Source organism: Vespula pensylvanica, chromosome 3, assembly GCF_014466175.1.
Source record: "Vespula pensylvanica isolate Volc-1 chromosome 3, ASM1446617v1, whole genome shotgun sequence".
NCBI classification, from domain to species: Eukaryota; Metazoa; Arthropoda; class Insecta; order Hymenoptera; family Vespidae; genus Vespula; species Vespula pensylvanica.
Window position 1 is genome coordinate 5,618,360 of NC_057687.1, and position 10,215 is coordinate 5,628,574.

A 10,215-nucleotide genomic window follows, 5' to 3' on the forward strand; every position below is an offset into this window, starting at 1 on the left:
ATTTCTCGACTATATCTATCTCGAGAAGAACGACAGGAAAAAAAGGATAGAAGACGCTCGTTTTGAGGTTAGGTCGACCGTGCGTCGACGTAATCAAAACTACCAAAACCGTTCTCTCTCACTCTTTCTCTTTCTCTCTCTCTCTCTCTCTCTCTCTTTCTATCCTTCTCTCTCTCTCTCTGTTTCTCTGCACTCATGTTCTAACGCGTTTACGTACGCACCGCAGTGCGTTCGTTCATTTTCATTCCTTCCTTCCTTTGCAGTAAAGTACCTAAAGTGATCGTGTTATTTAATCTCTCTCTCTCTCTCTCTCTCTCTCTCTCTCTCTCTCTCTCTCTCTCTCTCTCTCTTTCTTTCCGTTGTCTCGATTAAGATTCAGGTCCAATTACCCTTCCATGTAAAATAATCGCATTGGTCTTTGATTTTTCTGCCGCATTGACTCGATCTGCGCAAAACGATCGTTATTGTATCACCAATGGGACATTCTCAAGTTATTCTTACTCATGCTCAAATTTTTTTCTTTCTGGATTACTTCTCTTCGTCCTCTGTTTATCATATCGTCTTTCTTGCGAACGTACGCTTATTTTTTTTTTTTCTTTCATTCATTTTTATTCATTCATTTATCGATGAAAGAGTCGTTCGTCATTGCGATTTTCGTTTGTTTACACTTTGTGCTTGAATGAGGAAGGTTCGATAATGCAGGTGTCATCTGTTTCGGCACAATCGAATAATCTTTCTTTTCTCGTTTATGCAAATGTAGAATATGTTCTTGTATTCAGCATACATAAATCGTAGAAGAAGCTCGTCTTTATTGTCGTTTCTTGTAGATCTCGAGTCTACCGTGTTATTTATATCGTTGATAAATGCTATTTTTGGAAATGAATAGGTACGACTATTTTTTTTACCGACTCGTCGACCCGCCAGAGTTGGCCAAGGGCGACACCTACGCTAAACTATTTACCTGGTCGGTAAGAAAGGAAATGCTCTTCCGGTATGTCCGTAATAGATACGAACTATCGCGCCAGTGACAACGTGGTCATTGATTTTTAATTAACGTTCTTCGTTTCTTTTTTTTTCTTTTTTTTTTTTTTTGTAACGAGGGATAGTAGACATTTACAAAATTGTTACTATGCTATGGTAATCGTTTATAAGTAGTTTTTTTTTTTATAATATCTATCGAACATCTCACATAGACTTAATTTGTTTTTAATTTAGATTTTTGTAACAGTTGGAGGATGTTTACAAATGTTGGCAAAGATGGATAATACGCTTTATCTTTTAGGTTGTTAATAGTTCAAGCGAGTAGTAAAAAAACGTATCGTCTTAGGATATGTGATAAACTATTGAGCTGCTTACGCGTCGATTTATTTTAAAAGAGATAACATAATGTTGATACGTTGTTTGGCGATATATAATTAGTTCTTATCACTTTTAGAGTTTCAGAAATTTTAGAATAATTAATTGGCCTATTATATCGTATTTATATTGTTATTATTCATTAGATGTATTTATTTATTTATACACTTAGATATATTATTTAAGATAAAATAATCACGAGCTTTTCCTGTATTTACAAGTGAAGAAGCTTTCTTAAGTCCTTATTATAGGCAATACGTTTGTAAATATATATAATCATAAGTTGCCCTAATAAGAGGGACTTAAACAAGTCGTGCACTGATAGATGGCGTTCTTAACTACAATTATCGACGATGCATAGGGTGCTGCATATCTCCAGGTACAATATTAAAAAGTCGTATAAATAATTATGGATTAGCATAAAAAGTATTTGTATTCATTGCAATTGATTTCTAAAGTGCGAGGATTATTCTCAGAAATTTAATAAACCAACGTTCGAAACTGTTCCATTTATCGTTTTTGCAATAGAAGCCATCTAATACTAATTAAAATATTTATCAATGCATAAACTATTTATCTAGGTACACATAGCAAAACTTAGATAAAAATCATGGCTAGTGAAACAACAATTTCTTCGTAATAAATAATTTATTATACGCTTATTTTCGATTGCGTGACAAAGGGTAATAAATTTTTAACCATTCTATAAATAATAAAGGATAAACAAACGTTGCCTTAATACAAACGTATTTGTCGTTTAATAGCATGTTACATATTTCTTTATCGGCACAACGGACAATGTATCATTGACAATGTATCATTGGTAAAGCCGGGAGTGTAATAATTTCTTGAAAATGTCTTAAGTCTCGTCGCTTCATTTAATTACGATTGTCTCGTTAATCATATATTATCACAAGACTCTAATTTCATCGGTCTTCAAGTAAATATTTCAACAGCTGTAACTTTTCGCACTTTACCACTACCTTTTATACTTTCGTAAGGCTTTCGATTGCGTTTTACTCGTATAAGGTTGGGTTTCGAGGCTTGCAAGATGGTCCCTTGCACCCCCGTAATACTCCTCTCCTTTTCTCTAGGTGCCCAGGTACGTCGATGTATATAGTATGGCCCACAGATGTTATTGTCATATGGCAGACACACGGCCGAGAAGAAGGGCCTAGCATCGAGGTAGCCGAAAACCGCGATTGCACGTTCCTCGCGAACGGATCCTCCCTAATATCAAGTCGAACACGGAGTGAATGAGTGAGCGAGAGAGAGAGAGAGAGAGAAAGAGAGAGAGAGAGAGAGAGAGAGAGAGAGAGAAAGAAAGAGAGAGAGAGAGAGAAGGAGAGAAAGAGGAGACTTCCTTCGTGATTATCTAATCGCCGTCACGCGAACATCGACCGCAGTAATTTCGCTCGTTAGTATTCGAGGAAAGGAGAGGTAAAGGGGAAGAAGAGAAAAGTAAAAATATTCGTGTATCGCCATTGTCCTATATAGCACACGTGATACATAAGCGAGAAAGGAAACCACAGACGAAAGAAGAGTAAAGGAAAAAAATAACCTTTTTCTTTTTACTCTTCTTTTTCTTTTTTTTTTCTTCTTTTTGCGTTCTCTTTTTTTTTTCTTTTTTCCTTTTCGGTTTTGTTTCTTTCCTTTATCTTTTTAAAGACCATAGAATCTTCGTTCTTCAGAGGATGGCAATGATTTAATGAACCGTATAGTAAATCCTTGGGCCGAGCTTCGACGGTGGATGAAATTTCGTTAGGATACGAAAGCGTAAGAGCGACGATAAAGGGTCAAAGGCACTACTTCCGGGAGGGTGTGGACGAGGAGGGTAAAAGAAGACAAGAAGGAAGAAATCGCATAGACGAGGCGCTAGCGTTGCCTCTGCTTCAGGGCAGCGACCCAATTCTCATATGTATTTATACCAGAAGACGCTATGCCGGCTACTTGTAGCCATTTTGAAGAGAGAGAGAGAGAGAGAGAGAGAGAGAGAGAGAGAGAGGGAGGGAGGGAGGGAGGGAGGGGGAAGACGTGTATAAGAAAAAAGAGACGTCTCGTGCGTCACGAGACGCACTTCGAGATCTAATGACTTTGGAAATTCAATTCCGCCTTCCGTTCTGATAGCTCGTGTCATTTATTTTTTTGTATTTTTATTTTTATTATTTTTTATTTATTTATTTATTTATTTATTTATTTTTTTTTGGTAATCTTCGCCGATGTATCTATCGATCGTGAAATTTCATATCATGGAAGTACAGAACGTGTAAGTTACATCGCGTTTTAATCCTTGTTATTCCTTTTATTTCCTTTGTTTTTCCTTTTTCTTGCGAGTTTGCTCTTTTGGTTTGCTTTGCATTTTTTCGTCTCGTTCTTTTTCTTCCAACGAAATGTAAGAAATTTTGGAGAAATCAACTATCTTTCGTTCGGAAAATTCTCTATTCTTTTTCTTTTTCCTTTTTTTTTTTCTTGTTGAAATGCACCGAAGCGAATGTAATTAGTTAAGAAAGAGTAGAAGATAATCGAGAGAGAGAGAGAGAGAGAGAGAGAGAGAGAGAGAGAGAGAGAGAGAGAGAGAGAGAGAGATAATGTTTTTTTGGGAGGAATATGAGAAATTTCAAAAAAGATAGAAACGAAGTAAAAGAAGAAGAAGCCCGTCGGAATTCGGAGGAAAAGCGTCTAGGTGAAATATCGTCAGGCAGCCACTTCGTCTTACGCGAGCGTGCATATCTCTCTTGCATAATCGCGGAACGCTTTCGAGAGTGCTCTTGTTTACGGCCTCGCTCTCGTATTTTCTCCCTCGAGTTGTAGCTTCCGAGCTGTGGACTTCTTTTCGAGCGAACGTACGTATTGTGTGTAATACGACTTTTGCGAGTGTAGAAGACGAAGGAGGAAAAGAATCATTAGAAAAGAGGAAAAGAAACGACAACGTTGAAAAAGAGAAAGAGAGAGAGAGAGAAAGAGAGAAAGAGAGAAAGAGATAGAGATCTATAAATCTCGAGCTCGAAATCCTCCCACGCTTCAAGTCGACACAGCTGATTTCGTCGTTGCGTGTCCCTCGCTCGAGACGTTCTTACGTAGACATTGCACAATGACTTTACTTTTAAAGCTCCCGGGACAATTTTAAAGAACCCTCTTTGTAGGAGAACCGGTCCGCCGGAAAATCGGAGAAAAATACTCGCTTTACGATTTAAACATTCTTCCTCTCTTTCTCTCTCTATCTTTCTTTTTTCCTTCTTACTACTGTTCTTTCGTTTCACGAAGCTGCACGTGCATCTGAAGAAGAACCGGGAGAGGAGGAGAAACAGCGTATTGTTACGCGAACTTGCGTTCTTCGCTACTAGAAAATAAGAGGGAAAGAGAGAGAGAGAGAGAGAGAGGGAGAGAGGACTTTAACTTTTTCAACCTGAACTGGAAAGCTGTATTTTCTTTTGTAAGGAAAGCGGCAGGTAGCTCGAAGGTTCTTACGTGATTGATATCTCGAAACCGCAAGGATCAAGGAAAGATCGATACGAAGAAAAGAGAATTGCAGTTGAGGGTAGGGGAAGATTTTAGTTCATACCTTGTGCTAGCACAAATATATCGTAAATAGAAATAACTTTACCAAAAATAGTTATATGAGTAAAGAATGAATTATAATTAGTAACTTTTGAACGATCGATAATTGACTCATATTCATTGACTCAATATTTCATAGTTGATATAATCTACGTTAGAGTTCGACAGTAAAGAGATAATAGAAAAATTTATATACCCGATATCCTTACGACACGATTTGTTTACTTGACTTTTATCGATCTTAAACATTGTTCCTGTGCGTTTACATAGACACATATAGACGTACATTGACTTTCTCAAGAGTGATCGTAAATATGACAAAGGTAGGGAGAACAAAAACAGAAGATAAAGGAGAATCGGATCACAAACTATCGGGAAATCGGCGAAGTCTGTCCAGCGATGCCACGTTACATGGGATTCGTACACATAGCAGAATTTATTTCTGGTTTCGCGAGAGTATATTCGTCGTGATGCCACCGGTGAGGCCTTCGTTAAAGCGGAAGAGCAAAGCAGAGAGGAAAGAGAATCTCGCGATGATCTCGTAGCCGCGATTCGTCAATAAACTTTCGCGGTACACCAGGAGAGCTCTGTACTATGTACATATGTGACGTTGAGTCTCGAGAATATGGGTCGTTCGAAGCTGTTTATTTGCGAAAAAACTGCACCTGCTATTTCTGTCGCGATGCTGCGTATATCAGGAGAAAGAAAGAAAGAAAGAGAAAGAGGCAGAGAGAGAGAGAGAGAGAGAGAGAGAGAGCCGGTTTTTTAAGTCCTGTTAACAAAATGACAATTTATTCAAATATTTCTCAAGAGTGACTTTCTTAAGCGCGATACTCGTAAGATAACATATCGTTTTTTAAATTTATCGAAACTCAAAAAATTGAGGATTAATAAGTATTTATAATACAAATATCTATCACATTGATATATTCTTTTTATATATTTATGTGCATCCAAACTAATATATGAAAGTGTTGATACAGTATTTAAAATTAGCACGACGCACACGTTAACTACCCTAACTCTTTGTTTATAGAAAAACATATAGTTAATTCTGTAAAGATCACGTCGACGGAAAAGATCGATCTTCTGTGTGGATCAACCGCACGTGTACCGTATCTTTACGTAATTTTTCTTCCTTTTTTTTCTGCCTTTTTTTTTTTTCTTTTCCATTTTTATCTTCACAGAGAAAAAATATAGGTACTCTCCTTCGATGGCATTTCTTCGAGCGTAGCAACATTTTATGTTCTAGGGGGTTGCTTAATGACGTTTCGTAAGAACCCCTTGCTTACTTTTCTATATCCGGAGCTCGTCGTGTTAAGGGCGGAAACGTCGAGGGGTGGAAAAAATAAATAGATGCTCGGTGTAGGTGGCGGCCAATTCTTTTGGTAAAATGCATTCGCGTGGACACACGTTTAAGTCGAGATAGACGACGGTAATCGTTTCAGTGCGAGCATATGCGTGCGTTCCCGTGCAAGTAAACGAGGAAGGGACGGACGTTCGTGCTTTTAACGCGTGCACCTTCGGACAACGGCTATTCTGAGAACACGATGCACGTGATTTTCCTGCGATATTTTACGAACGATATCAGAAAGATATATATATATATTTTTTTTTTAACAATGACAACTTATCACAAATATTTATAGCGTTAATATTTTTTCTCTTTTCTCGTTCTCTTTCCTTTTTTTTTTTTTATGCATCGATTCGTTTCTCACGAATTTGTTTCATTCATCTATCAGACAACAATTGCAATTTCTAAACGAATTAGATCGAAATGACTAATATTTCTTTTTGAAAAATAAATTCGTCCATTATTTATTATTTGAAGATGAATAAGCATCGCATTAATGATAGCAGACAATAAACAAGATCGGAGAGAGCATTAGTGTATCGTATTTACTCTCGGTATCGTCAAACGTGCCGATACGTTGTCCGATTTTCAAAATAACATCTCTAATACCATCCCGATAGACGGAGGTTAATTCAGCCTGGCTGACCGTCTATTCCCAGTGCAGAACGTTGCAACACATAGGCTGAAAGTAATCCCGCCACGCTGTATTCTTAACTCGGTGGATGTACGAAGACGACGAGGAGAAGGAAGAAGAGAAGTAACGTGTTAGTGGAAGAGAGTAAGTGAGTGAAAGAGAAAGAAAGATGGATAGAAGAGGTGGGTTGTCGGTCTGCATTGAAGGAGGGGAGGTAAGGGGATAAAAAAAGGGCAAAAGAGTACGACGATGACGTCAATCGGAAAAGGTTCCTCTCGTGCCACGAGACACGAACCACTCTCTCTCTCTCTCTCTGTCTCTCTCTCTCTCTCTCTCTCTCTCTCTCTCTCTCTCTCTTTCTTTCTCTTTTTCACTCTCTTTTGCCCTCCATCTTCGATACTAAACTCAAAGTCGAAGCCAAAGTTTTCACAGTCTCTTTCTCTCTCTCTCTCTCTCTCTCTCTCTTTCTTTCTTCTAATTGTTCGTATCTCCCTCTTCCTCCACCTTTCCTTATCCTTACTCTCGACGGCGTCTTCTCATTAGAATAGGTGAAAGCACGCGGGTAGTGGCATGCGTGCGATTCGCAGGCGAGAATTGGCCCCACGTCAAAGAAGCTATTTGCAACTCTCGCGGATTAATTTTAAGAGCGAACGACGATTTTGTTAACCTCTCGTCTCACCGTCTCCGAATCCTTTGCCAACTTCCCTCCTTTTATCCTCTCTTTCTCTCTTTCTTTCTTTCTTTCTTTCTTTCTTTCTTTCTTTCTTTCTTTCTTTCTTTCTTTCTTTCTTTCTCTTCTCTTTTTGTTCGATGTAAAGGCGAGAACACCTGCGCTGTAGTTCCGTTGATTTAAGATATAATCCTTGTTGCTGCTGAACGTTAAAATTATTCAGAACTAGGCATAGTTACCTTGAAAAACTATTTCGAATATCGATTTATCTTTATGTAAAATCAGATTTCAAAGTGTATACTATTAAACGAGCAATTTTGATATGTATAATTTTGTTATAAAAATTTGGGCCTAAGGGATGCGATGTATCGTTGATTAATCTAACGTTTACAGACGTGAGAAATTATTTTTGACTTTAGAGTAAACTCGCTTGTTTATCTTACATTTCGGATTAAATGAATAAATCAAATATAACTAGTTTTATCATTATTTGTTAATTGAAGTTAACGTGGCATGTTACGATACTCGTCGTACTTTATATGATTCGTCTTACCGATAGATATGTAATTTTTATTAAAATTTATTCGATTACAAGAAAGATGTCTGGTGAACTCCTCACGAAACATAGAGATTTCAACTTTAATAATAAAAACACTACACAGTTGGAAGAAAGATCAAGTATAGAATAATGTACGTTCTTTTTTCCTGAGTCATGACACGAGGCAGTCTGCTATCATCAAAGGATCCACATCACTCTCGTAATATCGTATGGAAAGAAATGTTGAACACCATGAAACTCGAAATATAACATCTATGTAACTTACTATAAGAAACTATAAAGACTATAAAGAAAACATTGATAGTTACTCCAACAACATGGAAGATTTCAACATCGTAGCCAAAAAAACATTTTTGATGCTCTCATCTTCTTTTCACAGAGCGATCGATGCTCGGTCTTAATAAATAATGAAATTGTATTACAATATTGTATCATTATAAATAATAATGAAACATTCATGTAATTGTTTAGAAGGAATTATTTAAAAGAATAATTAATTTTTCCGTGCGATGCAAATCGTTCACTTAGCGTTCATAATTGAATCTTTCAAGAAGCTTCTTGTACGGTATCGATCGATAACGCGTCAATATTGAAAGTAATACACGCGTCTACCTTTATGTGCGTAACTCTGCGTTAATTATACGACCCTTTAACCCTCTCTCATTTTCCTCAGTACTCGTGATCGCAATTGAAGGGCAACCACGGCGTTGCAGTTTTCAAGGTGTATGCTACGAATGTCAGGGTCGTCGAGAGAAGGTAGGGGAGGTGGGTGTCGTTTCGCGAGGGTTGGAAACGTGGAATAAAGATCGTGAGAGGGGGTGGAAAACGACATCGGAGGTAGAAAAGTATTAGAAAGAGAGAGAAAGAGAGAGAGAGAGAGAGGAAAAGGAAGGACTTTTATCCCTCGTTAAGGACGACGATGGAAATCCTCTCTCGTTTTCTCTTTTATCCCCTTTTTCCTCTTTCGCAATTATAAAAGCCACCCTTTGATGCGTTGGATAGGGCGACTCGGCCACCCCAAACAGAATAATAATTTCTACGCGTTCGAAGAAAAGTGTTCGAACGCGAACGCACCAACCGACCTGTCTTTCTTCCCTCCTTTTATCCTCAGCATGATTCGTGTTTGTACTTTTGCAACCTCCCTACTCTCTCTCTCTCTCTCTCTCTTCCTCCTCCTCCTCTTTTTTGAACAGAGTAGGGACAACACGTTCACGCGGATTTAAGCATCTCCCTCCACCAAACCACCCATTAAAAAAGTACCGTCCTCCTCTTTCTCCTATTTCTCCTCTTCTTCCTCTTCTTCCTCCTCTCTTTTTTTTCCCTTCTTTCTCCTCTTCGACGTCGATGTTGTTCACTGTCAATTATACGTTATATAAGGGACACGTTAATTATTTACAATGTAACATCGCCTAATGACGCCCTTCGTTCTTTTCTTCCGGAGGAGTGAAATTTTCCAGGAAAGCGAAAATATACGTGTTAGCATGATGCTTTCATTTTAAACGTATTTCTTTGCGACACCAGACACGCCAGATTGCTCTTTTTCTTTCCTCTTTCTCTTTCTCGTTGAAAAGGTGTTGTGTAGATCACGTGTGATAAAGTACGTAATTGTACGTAATAACGTGTTGTTGTCTGTCGGTAAAAACTTGTAAAAGAGATCGCGATCGAACCGCGCTGTGTTTTTCAATCAATTATTGAAGACTTGATTGAAGATCATCGAGCTCGATATCTCTTTTTTTCTTTTATTTGTTTTATTGTTAAAAATAATAGTAGTAACATGTACAATAACGAAATCTAGCGGGATTGTAGTTGAAGGAAAAAAGAAAGAGTTTTTTTCCTTATTGCACAGCGAGGCTTTACTCTATGGTTGCTTTTTATATACTTTTTATGGAATTTTTTGCTCAACTTCTTTTTTTGTCAACTAACGTGCGACCCTTCCCAAAGGGCTCGACATTTGTCGACATACGACATCTCGGTGCAGTCGAAATGTCATAACTCATTGAGTCAGCGGTACTGTTGGAACAAACAGTGGGAATCGTAGCACTTGTCCTTTGAACGAGTCTTAATGGCCAGAATTAACCCCTTCG

The 10,215-nt window shown here is 38.0% G+C and overlaps 1 protein-coding gene across 1 annotated transcript in view; it reads left to right on the forward strand.

The window, feature by feature from the left end:
• LOC122627907 (protein neuralized) overlaps positions 1-10,215 on the forward strand; it is a 63,512-nt gene that overhangs the window by 951 nt on the left and 52,346 nt on the right. The window lies entirely within an intron of this gene.